Source organism: Antennarius striatus, chromosome 9 (genome assembly GCF_040054535.1).
Source record: "Antennarius striatus isolate MH-2024 chromosome 9, ASM4005453v1, whole genome shotgun sequence".
NCBI classification, from domain to species: domain Eukaryota; kingdom Metazoa; phylum Chordata; class Actinopteri; order Lophiiformes; family Antennariidae; genus Antennarius; species Antennarius striatus.
In genome coordinates this window covers 6,330,229-6,352,357 of record NC_090784.1, presented here as the reverse complement: position 1 = coordinate 6,352,357, position 22,129 = coordinate 6,330,229, and the positions used below count along the sequence as shown (strand labels likewise).

Below are 22,129 nucleotides of genomic sequence, written 5' to 3'. Positions count from 1 at the left end.
TCAGACTAAATCTTATTGTGTAAATAAGGATAATCGTTTGCTATAACCTGCAAAACAACAGGGATTGACACAGATACGGCATATTCTAATCTTCAGGAAGATTAGCCGTCATTGTTTAATGACTTCTTTCTTCTGTTTATCAAAAACATTTCTCCAAACACCTCCATATGTCTTGATACTGTTTGGGGGGGGGTGTATGATCTGTTGCCAGCTCTTCATGTTATGGTGTTATTGAAACAACAAGCTGCCCTTGCACGTCTTCTTCTGGCCAGGGTCTCAGTGGGATGGGCAGTTTGTGAAATGACAGGACATGCCAACAAATTGCATCACTTCTGCCTCTGTGGCTGAGGACAATGGGCCACCATATGCCGGAGAGGGGGAAATGAATGGATCTCATTTGTGCTGGCACCCTGAGCTCCCACTCCCCCCGACCCTAGTGGGGCCTCCATGGCACCGAGGCCGACACAGACAGACGAGCCCACCCTCTGCTGTGCTGCTGTCCACCACAGGGTCGCAGAAGCCAGTGCGAATGAAAACATTTTTGGATTAGCCATCAGTGTATATACAAATGAATAAATAAAAAGATAAATCAGTTTACCACAGCCAGGCTGGGGTTGTAAATATTGAGTTTCTTTTACGCAGCTGATTGGTAAAAAATAGAAACCTGCATTCAGGACATGTCTGTGTGAGTGGACCACATGCAAGTTTATGTTTGTGTTGTGTGTGTGTGTGTGTGTGTGTGTGTGTGTGTGTGTGTGTGTGTGTGTGTGTGTGTGTGTGTGTGTGTGTGTGTGTGTGTGTGTGTGTGTGTGTGTGTGTGTGTGTGTGTGTGTGTGTGTGTGTGTGTGTGTGTGTGTGTGTGTGTGTGTGTGTGCGTACAGACCCGGAATGATAGCAGATGATTAAGGAGTGGCCGCTCTGTTGACATGAGATACTAATGAGGATGAAATGAGAAGGTCAGGCCTTGTCTCCAGGAGGGGGACACCCCTCTCCTCCCACCACAGCTACCCCCCCCTCAACCCTCACCCCCACCCTCTTATTTTTTTCCTCTCTTTCCCCTTGTACCCCCTGGTTGCCTCCTCCTCAGGATGGACGGCTAATCCCCCTCTTAATCGGCACAGACCGGTACACACACTTGTACACACGCACTGAGACACAAACACACCCGTGTACACCGAGACGCCTCTGATCAGACACTCTGAATCTTTATAATGGAGCTAATTAGCTGCTCAACAAGGCTGGCTTAGCATTATGATTAGCACCACTGTTTGAGTACTCTAAACCTGACCAGCATGGCCCCTCCTGTCATCCATCCTGTCGGAAGTTTAGTTTGATGTCTTATGTTCATCATATTACGTTTATCTAAAAAAGTATTATTTAAAATTTTTTAATCTTCTTTGTCCTGAACTTTTTTGGTCCATTATGATAATCTAAGTCTGAACTGACTTCCTACCCATGTAACGTGTTAACAGCCTAAAAAACTCAATATACTACATCATCTGGAAACCCATTGAAGTCGAACAAAGACAGTAATGAGAAATGTTCACATGTAGAATTTTATTAAAAAGTCATGGACATCTTCAACATGGTCTTTTGATATTTTCCTAATGGTGATTTAAATTATTAAACTGGACTTTTATTGGCCTTTTCTCATAAATCATTCAACTATATCGACCACAGTAATTTCATCACTTCAATACAAAAAAGTTTACAATTTCACATGATGATGTAAGAAATCTCTAATTATCTTCTCTAATTTCATTGAGTTCTCAGTCTCCACCAAAAGAATCAATGACATATGCAACGGAGGAATGTCGTGACGGGATATCCAGCCAAACGCACGACCCACGGCTGTCCAGCGACGCACAAAGCGACCTGTATGAGTGCAGCAGTGCTTCGGTTAATGGAGGTGTGAGGGTCTCTATCAGCACAGTGAACTGCTGACCCCAGTGAGAGGAAGGAAGTCCTCTGCCAGCTGCACGTCATTTTTCATCTCTCTGATGGACCTCAAAAGATCCAAGAGGGGGAGTGGGGGCAGAGAGGTGGGATAGAACACAGGAAAGAGAGAGAAAAGGAGGCGGGTCCAATAATATAAAGACGGTAGGTCTGTGAAGTGTGGTGACGTGTCGGACGGAGGCCTCCTGAGCTGTGACCCCAGTGATTTTAAAAAACGTTGAGCTCACCTCGTAAATCAAAGGCTGATGCGTCTCGACGGTGACGCCTGATACACACATCAAACCTAAGACCCTCACTCACCCATATCCGTACTACTCATCGTCATTTTTCAAAGGAGGCTCATGCAAAGATAAGAATCTTCAGGTTGCCACTGAGATGAAAATGTGTGTGTCTATGTGTGCAGTAATTTAAACAACCTGTAGAATATTAATCAGTAATATTACAGTTGGAGCTGTTATACTGTAGTTTGTTCTCTAAGGATTCCTACGTAGGTTGGAATAGTTCTACCTATAGAAGTCGCATGCAAATTGTAGGGTATGAATTATCTGTTTTTGGCGTGTGATTCTCTGTCCTCCTGAGCATCTGATTTTCCTCTTCCTCCTGTAATAATAAACACAAAGCAGTCATAGAATTTATGAGAAAGGATTCGAAAGTCTTTTCAGTGCAATAAACTAACTGTTAAATCTTATAGAGAAAACATATGTTAATAGCTGTTCTTAAGTAATTTAGCAGTAATTTAAGATTACATGTCCACTCGCTACAAAATCAAACACAAGCAAAAGTATGCTTCCGATGTGAGAAACACGCTGTGCATGAAGCATTGCTTCAATCCAGTGTGATTTCTATTTTATCAAGAGCGAGTGAGAGAGTGGGTGTGTGGGAGAGAGGGGGAGAGGAAAAATGAGCCTGCCAGTGCTTAATTGAGCATACAGATTCCTAATGTGTCAGGCGGTGGCCTCACAGATGAGGGATGGCACTTTTTTACGATGCATCTTCCTTTGTTTCCTCTTTGAGGCTAATGAAGTCGGCCTTCCAGTCGCCACCTGGGCCAGACACTCAGACACCAAAGGCACTCTCAAATCCCATTCACAAAGTCTAACAGCGAGCCCCCCCCCCCAGCAAAGGCAGATCCTCCTCCAGCCCCAAAAAACATACACGCAATGACACACACACGCAGGTAGAAATGCTTGTACTGGCGTTGCATACACACGCACACATGGGTTATTAGCTGGACCTGTGTGATAAACTCACACTCTAGGCTGATGTTTACAACATATTCATTATCAAAGCCGCAGACCTGTTTATTTTTACTGTCTCAAAACAGCAAGCATCCATTATCCAAAGATTTTTTTTTTTTTTTTTTTTGTCTCTCTCACTTTTTTCCCTACATGCCTTGAGGTCACCCACTAATGAGCTTAACACTGAGGAAACGTGGAAGCGATTAAACAAGACTTGGCTGTTTGAGGAACGGGGTGATGATATTTTACCTTGTGATTGTGCACATTTATATCAAGAGAAACAAGAGAAGATGTGAGCAAGGAAGCTTTTCTCAGTTGCGATCTTCACAAGGGTTTTCCTGTGTGTGAGCAACTAGTGAATGACAGTCACTGTTGTTGGCAGCCTCACACCCCCTCTTTCAGGAAGGGGGGCATGAACCTCCTTTGGTGCCTCTGTTTTTGCTGTTGCAGCTCAGGCCAAGTAGTTTTGGTCACCCAAACATGTTCAAGGTGCTCCGTGACCATATGTTTGCTCACTGGGGAGAGGAGCAGGGATGGGGTTGAATTGTATGACCTTAACCCAGGTTGAGCAATGAATACTCCAGGCTCTTCTCACTTGGGTTCATGCCAGGTGAGCACAGTAGTCGAGCTCCCCAAACATTCAACCAGAACCCGGCTAGCAGTTGACAGCTGCAGACATAAAAGGTGGAAAATGACAATGGGTGGAGGATCTACTCTGTGGAGAGTAAAGTTTGTTCAAACCGGAATAAGTAGCAAAGCTATTTACTTGAAGATAAATGGGCCAAAGTTGGAATGAAGAGGTTTCTAAAACAAAAAAAAATATGCTCAAAAGGATCTTATGATATTCAAGATATATTACAGAAAAAAATAAGCTTCCATGTTGGAGAAATACATTGATGAGAACAAGAATTACGTCTGCAGAGACACAGCTGCTACTTCTCATTAGTTGTGATATGATATGTTATGTGAGTCACTCACTTCCTGCACAGTTACTGTAAGTCTACTGCAGGTTTTCATTTTGATTTGTTTCGTTGCTGCAGATATGTCTCATACAGTAGCAACAGTTCCTTGTTTTACTTCTCTAACACAGTAGCAAACAGTTTAGGGGTTGTGCAAAAACTCTATTCCAGGATTAGAATAATTATTAGTGACTTTTAATATCATTTTAGAGCTGTCACCGAACCAAAAGTGAAACCAGAGAAAGTAATCTTCCTCACAATACATATGAAGTTTAGTGTATACACGTATTATTTATTTATAAATTTAAATATTCATAAAATAAGATTAATATAGGATAAATAATAATTTGAAAAGTTTTTAATATTTTTCATACATACATATATGTACGTATATACATATTTATTTATAATTTCAGCTCGGGAACTTTACAGTCCATTATTCAGTTGTTCCACAGTGGAATTCCCTCCCATTATTCCAATTAATTGTTTAGTTTTCAGGTCCTTTAACACACACTCCTTCTTGAATTATACCATCTGTATGGGTGTTAAATAAACAAGAGATTAAACTTGTGCTGATAACTCAAAATGTCTGCATGGTCGAGTCAACAAGGGATCTTTATGGGGAGGGAAAGGGCTGAAAGAGAACGCCATTACTCCTCAGATATTTTAAACATGTGTTGGCATTTATCTTGGTGGTCCATGTCCGAACGCTAATGACAAACTCTTGTTATTAGTGGACTGAATCAAAGCCAAAGGCATGCCCACCCAAAACTTTAATCCGTTAATGTTCCCCACTCTCTAATTTGGTATTATGAAAAAAATAGGCAAGCATGTACAGTACTTCTTCAAAGTTGTATAAATACAGAGTAACACGGCACATATTCGACACGGTTTGCTTTTCAAGTTCTTCTTTCTCCCCCGTCTCTCTCTCCTTCTCTCTCTCCATAATGCTCCTCCACCATCAAACTTTATTTTCGTGGGAAGATTAAATATTTCTGCTTGAGAACACCCTTTAAACTATGAAATGACTGCTGTCACTGACAGAGAGACCCCCTGTACACACACACACACACACACACACACACACACACACACACACACACACACACACACACACACACACACACACACACACACACACACACACACACACACACACACACACACCACGCTCCCCTGATTTTGGATGGATAGATGGTTGGGGGAGAGGAGGAGACGGGGTGGAGGGGGCCAGAAATATATAATCTCCTGAAAAGAATGAGGCCCTCTGGGATTTTCTCAAAGTGGCCCCTCTTTGCGCCGAGGCTGGGGGAGAGTGGGTGAGAGCTGGTGGTGTGGGGTGGGGTTGGATTGGGGGGGGGGGGCATGGGTGGGGGCGACCATAACATTGCAACTCCACACTGTAACCTGAGCCAGAAGGGGGCCAATCTGTCAAATAATTAGCTGTTGCCCAGCACAAAGGTTTTATTTGCAGGAATTTCATCGAGGCAGGATTGAATAATATGTCTGTGTATTGTTTGGGGTCATGGGAACATCATCTCTTACTGGTGGGCCATAAAAGATGGTTAAATGATAATGAGAAAAGGCTCTGGTAATTCAATTCCTCAAGCGTTGGTTTCCATCTCCCCCCTTTCTCTCCTCCTCTTTTCTCTCCGTCCGTCTGTCTTTTCTCTTTGCTCAGCTAATTGCGGAACTTCACGTTGATGTTGAGGAGATTTTATTCAATGTGCAGAAAACACACACACGCAAGCACGCACGCACGCACACACACACACACACACACACACACACTCACTGTTTTATGACATAAACTCCACCAATTATAATATTCACAGATAATCATGTGTCTTCCCTTTTAGTTTCACTTGGTCTAAAATAATATGAATGAACCTGTTTGGTGTCTTTTTTTTTTTTGTTGCAATGAAAATCAACTTGATAATTAAATGAAGTAGATGTGATTAACTAAGCTGAGAGAAAGAAAAAAAAAGTCCTTTAAAACCGATCACCTCAAAGATTTGATTCAAATATTTTGAACATTTGGCTCCTGTATTGATTACCAATACACATATGAATAGCTAATGAGGAGGATGTGACTCCCACTCCCAAACCCAGTGCCTCAGTTGTCTTTTTTGTACATTGACCTCTGACCTTTGAGAGCAGTCAACCAGGAAGTGCATAGTGTTAAAAGGGATTGATTGGTTTGGGGTCCACAGATGATTGTTTATATCATTCCATACTGGAGGTTTGACCTTTGGTGACCCCTACGTGGACCAATGAGCTGAGAGCCACGACCTGCATCCATTTGCAACAGCTCTAATTAGCTTTGACGGGTCTCAGTTTTTCGCCGGGGTTGTAAAATGAAGCCCTGCAGTGCCCTGATTGAAGAAAGGCTCAGTGCGGCGACTCCGCTCCATGCCTACAATATCCCCTGCCGAATGTCAAACACATTAAACTTAATGTACCAGCAAATCTTACTCAATTATTTGTATGTTGTTGAGGTGTGCGCCTGTGTGTGTTTATGCGTGTGTATGCTCTCCCTAAATGGTGTTCATATGTCAGTGTGTGTTCAGCTGTCTGAGCACACTCAAGCATGCAGGTGTTTACATGGAAGAGGAGGAAGAAGTGGGACACAGTTTCACATTTTAGCAGTGTGTCCATGTGGGATGAAGTTACACACCCCGTGCCACATGGCAGAGCGATGAGGAAACTTGCTTTTAAGTAAAATAATTGGTTTATTGCATCCTGCGATCTTGCTAATTATAATGAAAGCAAGCTTACAATTTTCCAATTATTATTCTATGCTGATTCTGTTCCTCACTAATAAAGAGGGGCACTGATGCAAAACAAAATGTCAGGACTCCATTTCCCGCCTGTGCCTTAGAGCTATTCAGAGATGAGGGACGTACACACCCTTCAAATATCACTCCGAGTACAGAAAAAACATAAACGCACGAAACATCTGACTGCACAACATGTGTTCCAAACCACATGCCATGATCAAGCAATACTGTATAAAGCTGTGAAGTCAGAAAGGACAGTATGGTGCAGCCTGTGTGGTCATCAGGTATCAAAGCAACACGAGTCACTGAAGAGCCATCGCAGTCAAGCTCCTCCCACCTAACCCCCCCCCTTACACACACACAAACACACACATACAAACACATCTTCATATCTAGTAAAAACACTCGTCCAAAAAGAGTACAGGTCAAAGTACAGCTGTGATGCATCCTCGATGGATTGAGGTCGTGTCACTGAGACGTCACTTGGACAGAAGTTCACTCTAATACAGAAGATACGTCTGAGCTCTCCTACCTGTGAAACACCTTCCTGTGAATTCAACTTTCAAAATATGTTTACATTGTTATCTCTCTTAATTTAAATAATATATTAATTTTTTAATAATATTTCTTCCGACTCTCTAAATTTTAATTTAGCATCCATTTCACACTATTTCATCATGTAACCTTAATTTATGAAAGGAGACAACATGGGATGTACTGGATGCAATAAAGCATATTCTTAATCACTGACTCCTTTAAACATGTTTATGAGTGGTTAGGTTTGGAGAAACTTTGTGAAGCTCTTACTGGGAGAACCAATGAGTCACTGGGAGGTCAGTCACATTTCAGTGAATGCTGTGCATACATTGTTCCAGAGTGTTGTTCACTACTGCTGGACTGACGGATGAAAACAACACCAAATTAGGTCAGTGCATACTGAAAACATATTTGTGTTTGTTTACTTGTGTGAGATCTGATCACCAGTGTAATGCCAGCTGTCTGCCTGTGATTGGATGACCTGGGAGGTGTCACTATCAGGTGTAAGCGAGACCTCAGTGTCACCCCCTCACAGGTTTCTGTGTCCTGCCTCCAGTCTCCCACCACAATCCCTGGATCACACTCCATCTGACAGTATTTCATCTTGGATTTGTGGATAAGCGAGAGGATTTCAGTTCAAGCTCGCAGCTTAGCATGAAAACGTTGCTTAGTGTGAAAAGCTAAGGGTTTACACAATGTGGGATCCCCACCCCCACCCTAACCCCTGTCTTGCCTACCCCCCCACCCCCTTTGTTGCTCGCTCACTGTTCCACTCTCTCTCCCTTTCCCTTCTCGCAGGACTTTGTTGATTTAGCTGTGAGTGGCCGCCTGACACAACACTGGCTAACTCCTCAAGGAGCTAAATGCAGCATAGTTATTCTATCACTGGACTCTGAGGGGAACACAAAAAGGATGTGCTTTAATTAAAGGAGCCCAGGGGCTTCAGCGTCACTATAACCACACAAAGGTGGAGACAGTGAGAGGAAAGGATGGAGACAAATTTAAATGGTTAAAGTAACGCCTCATGATGCATCAAGTTAATGTGAGACAATTAAAAAAAAATGCACATTCTTGTATTGACTGTTCTCTTTTGTTGCATCAAGTACTGTAATGGACTTGTGCATATATAATAATAATTATATGCAGAACGGAAATATTTATGGAAATAATAGATTGTTTCCTGGCCAACACTAAAAGCTGTATACACTGTAAAAAAAAAGTGGTTGAATTTACATAAATGTTCATTTGAAGCAAAACAAAAAAAAGTCTTGAGTAATCCAACTGCAATACTGCCCAAGCGCAGGATATCTTTAATCTTTGTCTTGTCAAATATCAATTGATGATGGGTGAAGTCAAAAAGCAAAGCAAATAATAATTCTATCTCCACAATCAGTCTCCTGCTCCACTGTTATCCACAAATGTATCTGCTCTTGGGAACATGTTATGTCATTAAGATATATACAGTGCACTCTCGCGCATTCGCGCATCAAACCTCGTGACTTCACCTCATTGCGGATTTTTGGTAGACAGTCATGTGATACCGTACATGCATTCTATTGGTTGACGGCATCCGGAAGTGCGCCATGTTCCGTGAGTCTCAGACTTCTGGGAGACACAAAAGTGCTTTAAACAGTTGATAAGAGTGTGGGAGAAGGAAATACAGTTAGAAGGTGGTTTAATGTCAGTGTTTGGAGGGTTCATAAATGTTTAAATTACCGTAACTAAGAAGATAAAAATATATAGTCGCTCTATCGTGGAATTCCTTAATCGCGTGTGGTTCCTGGAATGCATTAACCGCCAAAGACGAGGGCACACTGTACATTCACATATATATTTTTTTTAATTTTTATATACTCCAATGATCCCCCTAGGGGAAATTAGTGGCACATTCCAGTGTCTGTAATTTACATGCATATATATATATATATAGTAATGTACAGGCCCTGAACAAACAACTACACACAAGGGGCCTGTATGCATGCCGGGGAAGGTAGAGTGACGGGGCAGCTCCTGCCTGGTGCGCCTACATGACCAACCTGTAAGGGGGATGGCGCCTTGCTCAAGGGCGCCTCCGCAGTGCTCCGGAGGTGAGCTGACACCTCCCACTGTCAGCTCACACTCCGGGTGGTTTTTTTTTGGGCGGGAGCAGGAATTGAACTGCCAATCTTGGAACATTAGACGACCCGCTCTACCGCCCGCTCTACCACTGAGCCACTAACGACCCCTTTTTTTATATATTTTTAAAATTTTGTATAAATTTTTAAATTTAACAAATATTTTATAATTTTTTGATTTTATATATTTGCAGTCATTGCCGCATCCAGCTACTCCCGCTACCAGTAATATAACACAGCTTATTATAGTCACAAATAGTCACCTTTTGTCACTAGAACCTATACTTTGAAGATCTGCAAAATAGTGGAGGTGACTTGTTTCCGTCACCTTCCATGATGACAGTGTATTTCTAACCATGTGGAAGGACTTACCTTGTGCTTCAGCTGGAAAACAAGGCTTTAGTTATGTTCTTATATTTTTCCATTTGGCTCAATATGTCTCCTTCATATTGACAGTGAAATAAGGTTTTTATAGAGACACGCGGGCTAAAATAAAGTGCAGCAGTTGATTTAAAGTACCAGTTTTCTTGGATATAATCTCATTTACATATAATTACAGTAATTACACTGATCGCTACAAATTTCAGTGATAGCGAATTGACTGTCTACTCGTGTGGAGCACAGTTTCCTGCAGCATAAGCCTGGAACAGCCTCTAATAACAGGTGAAGGGTTAAAATGGACCCTGTTACACGAACAAATATCTGCAGCGTAGGTTAACCCTGGATATAAAGAAATAAAGGCATTACAAGGAGAACCTGAGGAGAATCTTGAATGCCATTTGGCGGGAGGAAAGATGGATTGCCTGAATTCTCCACCAATCACCAAACAACACATTGGCTGCAGCATTGATTGATGAAGTATTTAAGTCGTCAATCTCACATCACCTGCTATTCTCCACCCACACCCCCCACCCACCCATAATGGCAGCAGAAAAGCTATGCTCTGTCTGCAGATCAGATGAACCCTGACCGATGGAGAACTTTGCAGTGGATGGGCTCAAAAATGAAACCTAGTGATGAGGCTGCACATGTAAGTCACACACAACAACCACACTCACACCGCCTCCTATTAGGCTTCTGTGTGCATAACTCAACCCAATACTATTGATTAAAAATCATGATTAACAATAATAATATTGATAAAAATGGAACATTAGCCCTCACCTCTGACCTTATTTGCAGACCTCTTTGTACTCTATGATGTATTCAATATCATAATCATGCTTGAGTAGGCTTGGTTTGAAAAGAAAATCAATGAGAGTGCACTCATACGCATGGAGAAAACATCACACCTGCAGATATTGTGTTGACGGTGCGTCAGGGAGGAAAGCGCAGAGCCGCTGTCTTCTTGGAGCTATGCTGAAGAGGCCATTGATCCACCGGTTAACCTATTCTCCTACATCAGTACAGCAGCAAACCCTCAGAGGTAAGTCACCCTCACCCCCACATCCCTCCAGCCAGGCCATTGTTTCCCTCTACTAATATGATACCCCCGAAGGTTCTCCACAGACCTCATTTCTAATCAATGCATGTGGTTGGTGGGATCATCCTGTCTCTGCAAATTAATGACTTCACTTTTTTCTGTGGTTTCATTCCATTGATTTGTTTTATTAGCCCATTGATCTCCACGCGCCTCCCCCCACCACCACCCTCCTCAGCTCATCCTCTTCCTCACCCAGCCCCAACCCTCTGCATCCACTTTGCTTATCAATATGAGGACTGATGGCATCGGCTCTGCAGAAACATGCGGTTCCTTCAGTCCGCCGATGTCTCCGCAACAACAAAACATACGCGGGATTAATGGTCAGGCGTCCCAGGGTGCGACGAGCCGAGTAGGATGCAGATTCTTGTCATTTTGTGACCAGGAAAATATCATTTAAAACCACCTGGTTCCTGAATATTCAGGCTAAAATAATCAGGTTTTGTTAGTTTAATGCAACCGTCATGGTCTAAATCACTTAGACATTCATCTGGTCAGGGCTCGGTGGTCTTATTAGCAGCCATATCTAACTCTCTCCCCCATAATTCCCTTTGAGATCTGAACAAAAGGATAGGAAGTGCTTTGCTGCAACAAGTCAGACTTCACTTCACAGGAGGAATTACAGCTTTTCATTTTCTGTCACTGGAGCGTTTTAGCGAGGTGCCCCACTAGCATAACGATGTTCTTTCTCTCTTGTTTTATGACTTGAACCATGCACAAAGAGTTGATTCACAGTAATTACTTGTGAAAACACAGAATGCCCATGTGTGTGCGTGGCGTTTGAAGCTTGCTCGCTGAGAGATAGCCACAGAAGTGCACACACTAGATATTCTGATGCTGACAGAAATACAGTCAGTCATTCGCCTTAAACACAAAAAAAGTTACACCCTGGAGGGAAAAAAAACATCGAAAAATTCCTGAGGGCAACAACATTGACATGTGTGTTTGTTAAGGTTAACCCCATGTTCATCAAAGTCTCTGCAGAACTCGCTTTCTGTGGGACACATCAGTTACACATTGTCATCTCATTGCCACTGCAGTATTATTTCTATTCTTCCTTCCCCGTTGAATAGTGATGCATGTCGTTTAAGAAAACAAGTAATACTGGAGGCCTTAAAAAACTAGACTCACCAATCCCTCCTACTAGCGCAGCTCTCTCTCCACTAATCCCCACAGACTTCATGCAACACAGCTGATCAACACAGGCTGTACAAACTCAAGTCAACTTGTGAGAAAACATGTCCCATTCGATATGACAGAAAGTCTGGAAAAATCCAGTGGTGCTCAAGATGGAACCATTTTGTTCTTTAATTGATGAAGACACAAAAATTCATGACATTATATGACCTAAAATAATGTAGAACATGGGGCGCGTCACATGCACTTAATCCTAAAATATGAAGAAATCCTGACAATGTCAATGTTTAAAGATGAGAGACAGACTATCAAAGACTTTATGTTTATCCAGCTTGTGGGAATTCCTGTTCCTCAGGATGGATCTGGAGTCGTCACAACTGGCGGCATTCCCATCCCACCCTGCCGGCCTCTTTCATGGAAATCACATCCCACACAGATAGATGATTACTCATGTTTTCTCTATTCAGATTGAAACACAGACGTTCCGAGACACCAGCGTGTTTGTATTTGTAAATAACAGTAAGGTGAAGGCTCACACAGCTATGCGCGCTGACACAAATGACCATGAATGCAGAAGTTTTTGCCATGTGTAAGACTGCAATGATGAGCATGCAAACATTTTATTGTATTGATTTTAAAGATGCACTTTACTGATTTGAAGCCTGAAGTTTAGTTTACTCATCGTAAGTAGTCCTACTCAGCCTCTAAAAACACTTGTGAAACATCCTCCATGACTCTGGAAGGGGATTTTGGTTGATGTCATCAGGGCTACAGTGAGAATCAAACACTCTCGACATGAACATTTTGTTATAACTGTGAGCTTTGAAAGAGACGGCATGTCGCAAGACAGTGATGGTCGAGTCACATTGTGAGAAATGTCTTTGCAGTTTCAGCCATGTTACAATACAGGATATGACAAAGTTGACTGCTTTGATTTTGATCACACTCAATAAATTATTTCAGTTCTGAATCCACAAACATTGGAAAAAGTTTGTTTGGACTTACTCATGAGGTTTTGTTTTTTTTTTCTGAGCAAATGAATTTGCAGTTTATGAGCTATTTTTCTCTCAGCCAACAACATTTTCTCAGCCTCCAGAGGATATTCAAAGAAATTAAGCTATTAACATTTATATATACTGTATGCAAAGACCTGCGCTCCCCAAAAGCCTTCATAAATATATTTAGTGTAAAAGACCTCTAACTTCCATCATCTTGATGCTATTATCTGTAATTTATACCCATGATTAAGGCCATAAAGGTTTATCTCTGGTATTAAATGCAGCACACTATTCAGCACATACATAGGTAGGTACCTCGTGTTTAGGTTGATTCAGCCGCTGCTGCATCTCCGCATCTCTCCTGTCTTTATAGAAATCCTTTCAGGCTTTTCTGGCAGCAGTTTCCTGCTCTTTCATCTGGCTCCCTTGTGGTCAGACTATTAGCCCAGCCTGTGTACCTGCAAGTGTTTGGGAGGCAGCTGGCTCTGGATGCTCAGTGCCTGCTTGGGCCCAGGGGGTGCCGGGACCTGGGAACACTGGCACCAAATACCGATGGGTAATTAGACCTTCATTCAAGAGCAAATGTGGCAAGCATTAGACACAAGGCTCTTTCCGGTTCAATTCATATCTCCATCCTGCCTTCTTTCCCTTTCTTACAAACATGTTCCATCTTCACTTTTTCCCCCTTGTCACTTGCTTTTTTTAAAAATTTTTGAAAAGAAAAAAGAAAAAAACAATATTAAGGAATCTATAGTACTTAAAAACGCAATGATTTAGTGTTTATCTGCTACCCTTTCACTGGTGTATACACACACAATAGTAACTCAAACAAAACAATGTGAAGTCCTCACAGATGTAGCACTATAACCATCTTAGTTAACTGTTCTGTCACAGCTCTTTTGGATTTGAAGAACACAAGCATGATCTTCTTTTTTACGACAGATATGTTCACTAATAAACACTGCTGTAAAAACGTCACTTTAAAATATTCACCAAAAATAATGCTGTTACAATTTCTAATGCCAGGTAAACACGCATCTGGACTCAGACATACAGTATATACATGGCTCCGTTTATGATGTAATGCGCCACTTTGTCTCCGTCAGCTGTGAGAAACATGACAGCGGTCGTTTCTCATAAACGGAAAACGACTATGAGAGGCCCATTTTAGTTTTGTGGTGAAAGGTGACATAACCCATAATTCCACTCAAACCACAATGTTCTTTTATCAGATGTTCGTCTGTGTTACTGAGGGGACTGTCAACACGACAATGAAAAATGTCTCAACTGATTTAATACAAACAAATACCAACCGAAAGAGTTTTTTAAAAACCTACATATTAAATAAATTACATGACTACTATGTGATTGCCAAATTGTAAAACAATTTTCTAATTTCGACCTTCGACCAGAAACAAACAGCTAAGCTGTATTGAACGCTTAAATTATTACTCATGGATCCTGTTTTATAATAAGCCTTGTGATTTTCGTTGAAGGGATTATTTTGTGTGTTTTTCTCTCTTTTTTGAGGGGGGGGGGGTTTGCTGTGTTTGTCTTGTGTGAATCAGTGTCATGGGGTCAATATCTAAAAAAAAAAATGTGTGGCTGTTTGGTGGCAAAGTAGAGCTTCATGACCTCTTCTTTATTCGTGTAACACTTTGGGCCTCCATGCAGAAGTGGGTGACCATATTTCTTATTCATACATATAGAAGTCATAGTTTTACAGCTAATAGGTCCTTCAATGTGGTGAGGGGCCGATCTCTGCCATGCACTGAATGCTTTCGTCAGGCTGTGGAGGAGGATGCTTTTAGGTCAGCAAAAAACACTTGTTCCAAATTAGCATAAACAGGAACACAAAAGGAAAAGGGGAGTGGAACGGAACAGAAAATGGTGTTGTCAACAGGACCCCTGGTGAGGAATTTCAATTTCATATATCTAATTATCCCTGTCAGATGAGGAGAAGTGACAAAAAGCCGTCTTTGTTCTTCCTCTTTATCTCCCGCGTCTCTCTCAATTAATTTCAGCATACGAATATGACTAATTGTCTCTCTGCAGCTTCTCAGCCACATAAATAATAATTTTCAAACCGTGCTGAGAAGGGGGTTGGATGATCACCCATCAATTTATGATATTTGAACACAATGGATTGTGCATAATTCAGGTGGTCATGTTAGCAGGCCGGTGCCACTTCTCTGTCGGCATCGCCCTCCGCCCCACAGCCATCCAGCTCTGCATAATACGGATGTGCTTTTCTGCTTTTGTGAACGAAAGCGGCATGTCTCTCGTTTCTGTCTTTGCGATTGTTTCTTTGTTTAGAGTGATGATATTAGCATCATAATCACAGAGAAAGAAAGACACATCAGTGGTAACTGATTTATGCAGGGTTTGTGTGGAGAGATTCAACAAAACCTGTCACCATTAACTCTGAATTTCAATCAGATATATGAGTGTTTGTTTCAGACACTCAAGCACTAACTAATCCAAAAAATAAAGTCTCCCTAAAATACTCAACTGGGAAATTTTGAACGATTGGGTGGATCAATCAGTGGTGGAAAACAGCACAATGCTAAAGAACCGAACTTTTTAAGTACTTTTACTCCAATCAATCCATATGTCATACTTCTACTCCACTACAAACCAGAGGGAGGTCTATATTTATTTCAAATGTTAATGTTCAATTTGTAAATTTACATTAATGATACAAAATTTTATTCGCACACAAGTTATGATGTACTATTATGGTTTAGAATAGAACTTTACTAACTGCTGTGGAGATGCTGTCAAGTTACCAGCAGATACAGTTGATCAGGTTGTTGAAATGAGTCCTATGTGTTTGTTAATTATGAAAGTATTTCTACAGTGAGGTGTTGAGGACTTATTTCACTTCAAGGGTCCAGTGGAGGAAACTGAGGCCCCGTCCATACGATGCCGGAACTTTTTGAAAACGCGACTTTTATGTTGCGTTTACGTTTACACGACAACGCAGATATCCGGAACGAAAATGCAACTTTTTGAAAACGCTGGCCGAGGTGGATATTTTTAAAAACACTGGGTCTGCGTTGTCGTGTGGACGGTGTATCCGCGACTTTTTAAAAACGCTGACGTCTTGCCTGCAATGAAAACCTTAATGACGTTGTGACAACAAAACACGGAGGATTCCTATTGGATAAAATTTGACTCAATACTGCCACCACATGGTTTGGCATGCTTATAGCCACCTTCGAAAACGCACTGATGCGTTTACGTGTGGACAGAGATTTTTTTGAAAACAATGTCGTGTGGACGCGAATCGTTTTTGATGTGTTTTTAAAAAGTTGCGTTTCCAAAACATCTGTCATCGTGTGGCCGGGGCCTGAAATTAGTTTATCAAAAATGGATGAAGAATTCTTCAGGAACTAACTGGTAATTTATCCGTTCATTTACTTTATTTAAAGAATTGAGAAAAATTTTTTTTACTTGGAGAACCGACTGAATGACTCATTAATCATTACTTCATCAGCCGTTCTGATTTTAGTGCAACTTCACCTATAATCCTGAGTAGTTAAGTAGAGCCTCATTACTTGATATTATTGAAGATTCTCTGAGCTCTAGCTTAATTTATATCAGAAATTTAGCATAAAATAATAATCAGTGAGCTGCTCATTGGTTCCTCTGTGGTCTGTGTTCTGTACTCTTTTCACTGTTTGAATCTAAATGGCAGTGGCAAAGAAACACTCAAACTACTCATGATTAAAAATGCGTGAGTGTTTTTACCCTTCACACAAATTGCTTTACCATAAGAGTATTGCACTCTGGTTTACATTTAACTCACATCACAAGGTTTGTGACTCTGACAATGATTGTATAATTAATTGGCGTCCTATTCACTCCAAGAGACCTTGTCTTTTTCCTGCATCTCAAAAAAAAAAGAGAGAAGGCCAAAAATATGCGCTCATGCTGAAAAGATGTTTTATCACTTATTGACACGGGCATAAAAAGCCTTTGAAGGATAGCGCTAAAGTAATGACATTTTTAATTCAATCAAATCCTTCTGAAAATCAATCAGCAAAACATAGACATAATGAAGCAAACATCAAAAACTTGTCCAAACAAAGCTGCAGTCAAGCAGCGGCACTCCAACTATAAAACACATTCAGTGAGTCAGAAAGGGAGAAGTGGGGTGGGACAGGTGAGTCCGGGGTGGTATTGTTCCATTTCACTAGACACATTCCTCCACTGGAGACTCTTGACCAGTTGCCATTTCACTGAAGCTGTAGCCACACTTTGTATCACCTCTCCCTCTCACACACTCTTCCTGCTTGTGTCAAATCCAGATTAGCTCGATAGTTAAGACAACATTAAATATAGTTAATGAAACCTATAAATAATTCAAAGCCATCCTCATCAAGTTTCATATTTCATAGTCAAATAACTAAGAGAATTTAGTATTATCCAGAGTGAATCAGCATGCAAAAAAGTATTTTACTGTATTGTGGTGTTTAGCAGCTTAAATTTCCTGATTAAATAATATCTAAATAATGTGTACATGCATGTAATTTTTCTTGGTGATGGGGTTCTATGGAAATGACTGATTAGCTAATGGGAAAAAAAAAACCTTAAAGCTCAGTTCCAGTTACCTTTGTCTCTTAATGGCTGCGTATTTCAGCAATTTATTCTGGAATGACCCTTTGAGAGAAGTTAAATGTATTATCAAGGGCAACTTGATTTTTTTTTTTTTAACAATAACTATATAACAGGCTAAAAGTGCTTCATCTCCTCCTGCTGATTTTTGTCACAGCCAATATGAGTTTGGTTGACTCCAACCTGTCCCTTTCTCTGTGGTTAATATTTGTGGATTAGCCACTTCCTTTCTTTGAAAATACTGTCTTGAGGACAGTTTGTGTAACTGACACCTGTAGCAGTCAGACCCAATGCTGGCTTTCAGCTGAACGAGCTACATCAAGTCAACTGAGTGAATCTGTCACTCAAGTCTAGCTGGATAATTTTGTCACAAAACTTTCCATACGTTCATTAGCATTTTTCCATCAATAGTCAAGTGTTTGTGAAAAAGACGACATCAAATGGAGAAAAAAAAAAAGATTTGCATTTGGTGCATAAATAGTTCCAGGACAAGGGCTATTAAGTTTTAAATTAACATGTAAACAGTTGGAAAGTCTGCCCTGCTACCCCCCACCTCTCCTTAACCCCTATCCCTGGGTCCCTTTTAGCGTCCTGATAAATATACATAAAGCCTCACACAAAGACTGCCTTGTCCCTCCAATGGGCTACTTTTTAATGGAGACATATATTTCCAGGATTATATCAGCATTCAGTTGCAAATTTTGAGTTTTAATACACAAGTTGGGGCAGTCTATGAATAAGAGTATCATTTGAATTCAGGGGACACCTGGTGCTGAGGGTTTGGGCTGCTACGAGCTGACCTGGTGTCAGTTCCGAGGCTTCATTTGTTCCCTGCTTTTCCACTCACTCTTCACCATACTCTGCAAGTGGTGTTGGTCATGTGACATTACACACGTCTTATTCATGTCAACAAGTGTATCGTTGTCATGCTTTGAGATCACTGAAGAGTCTGGATTGAATCAAACTGACGCTGTGAAGACAAGTTGCTTGATTTTAAAATTACATAGCAGGTAGCAGCAAAGAACCCTTTTATTTTTAGGATGTCGACACAAATTTCTAGAATTCGCAACATTCGTCACAGGTATATAATTGATTTTTTTTTTTTTTCATCACTTCCTTGGCTGCATGACAAAACAGAGGGGCTGGGGGAGGGATACTATTGGGAGGGGAAGAGAGTAAGGGGTACAAGGTCCATTCGTATGCACCCCACATCTACTCAACACACACTCAGGCCTGTATTGCATTTTGCAAATTTATACCCAGGATGTTGGTTTAGAGTGTTTCCCTGAAAAAAAAAAAAAAAGAGAGAGAGGGAGAGAGAGAGAGAGTTTTTTTTCCAAGTGTCTGCTTTCATGAGCAAGAGTGATTGAGGCACACAAACAAACCTTTGTTTCCTAGCTCACAGATGCAAGGCCCCAGCACTGATTTACACCCCAACCCACATTTGCACTTTTTCAATACTTTGAGACTGAGACTGTAAAATGATGCTGGGCACTGCTATAAAAATGCAGGTGATTGTAGGCTAAAATTTAGCAAAAAAAATTTTTTTTTTATGGAAAGTTAAATCTTCGGCCTAGAAATTATTAAGAAAAAACTGCATCTCACATTCACAAATCATTCAAACTACCCACTCTTTTCATTCAAAAATATTTGCACAGTCTTATGTTTGCAGATACAGGACAGCTGCACTCAGGAGGAGTCGATCTATAGTCAGACAGAAGCAGTCCAAGTCAAAGACAAGAATCACTGAAGCTAAGCTAAGCTGGCCTCTTATATGTGTGGTAGTAAATGTCATTCTGTGCTAAATATGTTAGTGTGCTGTCACCATAATGACCATGATGGTACAGTGATGATGTGCCAGGTTGAATCTTAATTATAATGCGACTATGCCAGAGACTAAAACAGAGGTCATGACCTTGACTGTTCGTGTGATTTCTAGAATGCTGGGTTGTAGCAAAGTGTTCTGGATTCAAGTCATTCAGCCTGTGTTTAATTCAATGCAAGAGTACAGAGGCTACAGATTGGTGAAAAATGTACAGCAATGAAAATGGATTTAAAAGTGTGAAAATAAATGAGAAAAGCAACTTTTGTATTCAGAAAAAAATATGATTATTGTCATGTACTTTTTAGACAACTGATAACACTTCATATTCCTCTTATCATTATCATTCAGTATACATGTACCTTAACTGCAATCTATATTTTATAAATCCATTTGAAACATATGTTTGAGTGTACGTTTGTGCATTGATTTGCACATTACATTTATTTATGACAAAATAATGTTGTGTAATATGTGTCTTATACCAGGTGAATATTTATATTTGCTGAGCTGACTAAACAGTCAGGTTGACAGGCTGCTGACAGCTTGTTCACGTCAGTCCCAATTAATAATTAGTTTAATGATTTGAGTGCTTGACATGCGCCCCGGACAAATGTGGGCAGGAAAATGCGCACACCGCGCTGTTTGCATAAATCTGCCATTTCAGCTCGGGTTGAGGGGGAACGGAGGGAGAGAGGTGGGGGGAATTATGGGACTCAAATGTGTGTGATTGGCGGTTCCCTTGGCTCCCCAGGTTAGAGAGTTCAGAGAAAAGCCGATTATTGCTCTCCCTCAGGTCAAGCCTTCATAAACAAACAAGGAGAGAGCCTGGGGCACCGTGTTTTAGTATGATTAGCATATCATACAGCCTATCGACAAGGCACTTATCATATTACAGCAGGGCTGTCCTCTGAGCACACGGAGGTTACATGTACAGGGCTTCCGAGCATACATCTCTGTTCATTAGAAGGGTCCTCTGGGGGAAGAGAATAAATCATATCAGCACGTGGTTATGGCAGCGCAGGCGTTTGACTCCTTTAATAAGCCGGAGAGGATCTGACAGTTAACTTCACAATGAAGAATGGCGAGAGAGACGAGTGGGTATGACAGGGAGGATTGATAGTGGGCGAGGAGTACACTAATACCATTTTACATCAAAACGTGTGCCTCTATGCAAGTTATAATTAACTCCAAAAGTAGGTGGTTGACTCCTTTGCCAATACCAGTAGATAAATGTTAGCTTCAGTGTCACAGACATGCTGAAAAAAAAAGGGCCAAAAGTAGCAGATGGAACAGCTTGTACTTTATTAAACTGCATCCAGACAAACTTACTTTAACTTTAAAAGTCTTAATTAACGAAATCTGATAATAAGAGGAATTTCCATAGAGGTCAATAGCAAGGTGAATATGTCTTTAGATCATTTACACATTGACTGTGTGATTCTCAAGTAAACCTTGAACTGATTTGAACAGACAAACTTTGCTCCAATGACCTCAACTTTAATGAGCAAAGGGGAGAAAACTAGCTTCTTTGCTCAAGTGTCACATTTACATCACTGCTGGTGTATTCTTGAGTTGATAAATACCAATGCCATCCTTTCTGTCTGGGTCTGACTAACCTTTACAAATGTTGTAATTACCTCATGACTCTAATGTTTGATTACAGTTGAGATAAAGGTAAAGCCTAGGTCATGGAGTTGGGTAGTGGAGTTCAGATTCAGGGAATCAGCCTCATGGGCCTTAAGTTCAAATCACAATGGCTAATAGGAAAATACAGTGACAAATCAAAAAATCAATAGACAAAAAGAAAAATCACATCAAATAAAAAAAAATCAAAACAGAGACTGCAGCCAGTGTCGCTGCCCCCCACTCTCGCACAGACACGCAGACATTGACTGATCTCTCTGTACATGGCTTCCCTGTAGCTAACCCTAACCCACATTCAATACAGGTAACTTGTGTTGAGGGGGGGAAATATACCTACTGATAACTTCTTTACTTCTCTTGAACTTTCTAAGGCACTAAAGGCTAAGAAAACCAGCCTGGTTGGTCCAGTAAATTAAGAGTAGACAAGAGCTTGCTCCATCTGTAGAGGAGCAAAGGGCCCTGCACACTAAAGAGGTGCTGAAATGTGACAGTGCAAACCTAACAGTCTATCAATGCTAACCAAGAAAAAATGTCTCCGTTCTAATCACAATCCACACATCTGTCAACATCACAAGTGGCCACGAGGCTAAACTGGAGACTGTTACGTACAGTACAACAGAACCAAGGTTGGAGTAGATGTGCTTGATCAAACGGGCAGGAAATATTCAGTGTAAGCTCCTACATGATGATGGCCATTGGTGGTGTTTCATAATATTCTTAACCTGGCTGCCATAAGTGCTTCGATCCTTCAAGAAGTGCATCAATACGATGATGTCACAGAGGAACCTCATAATGTGACTGGCAAAAGAAAGTTGCTCAGGACACATCAAAGCAAAAGCCT

The 22,129-nt window shown here is 41.0% G+C and overlaps 1 long non-coding RNA gene across 1 annotated transcript in view; it reads right to left on the bottom strand.

The window, feature by feature from the left end:
- Positions 1-1,538: 1,538 nt before the first annotated feature.
- LOC137601601 (uncharacterized) overlaps positions 1,539-22,129 on the bottom strand; it is a 48,860-nt gene continuing 28,269 nt past the window's right edge. The window contains exon 4 of the long non-coding RNA XR_011037074.1: positions 1,539-2,556. This is a non-coding gene — a long non-coding RNA (uncharacterized lncRNA). The remainder of the gene's footprint in view (positions 2,557-22,129) is intronic.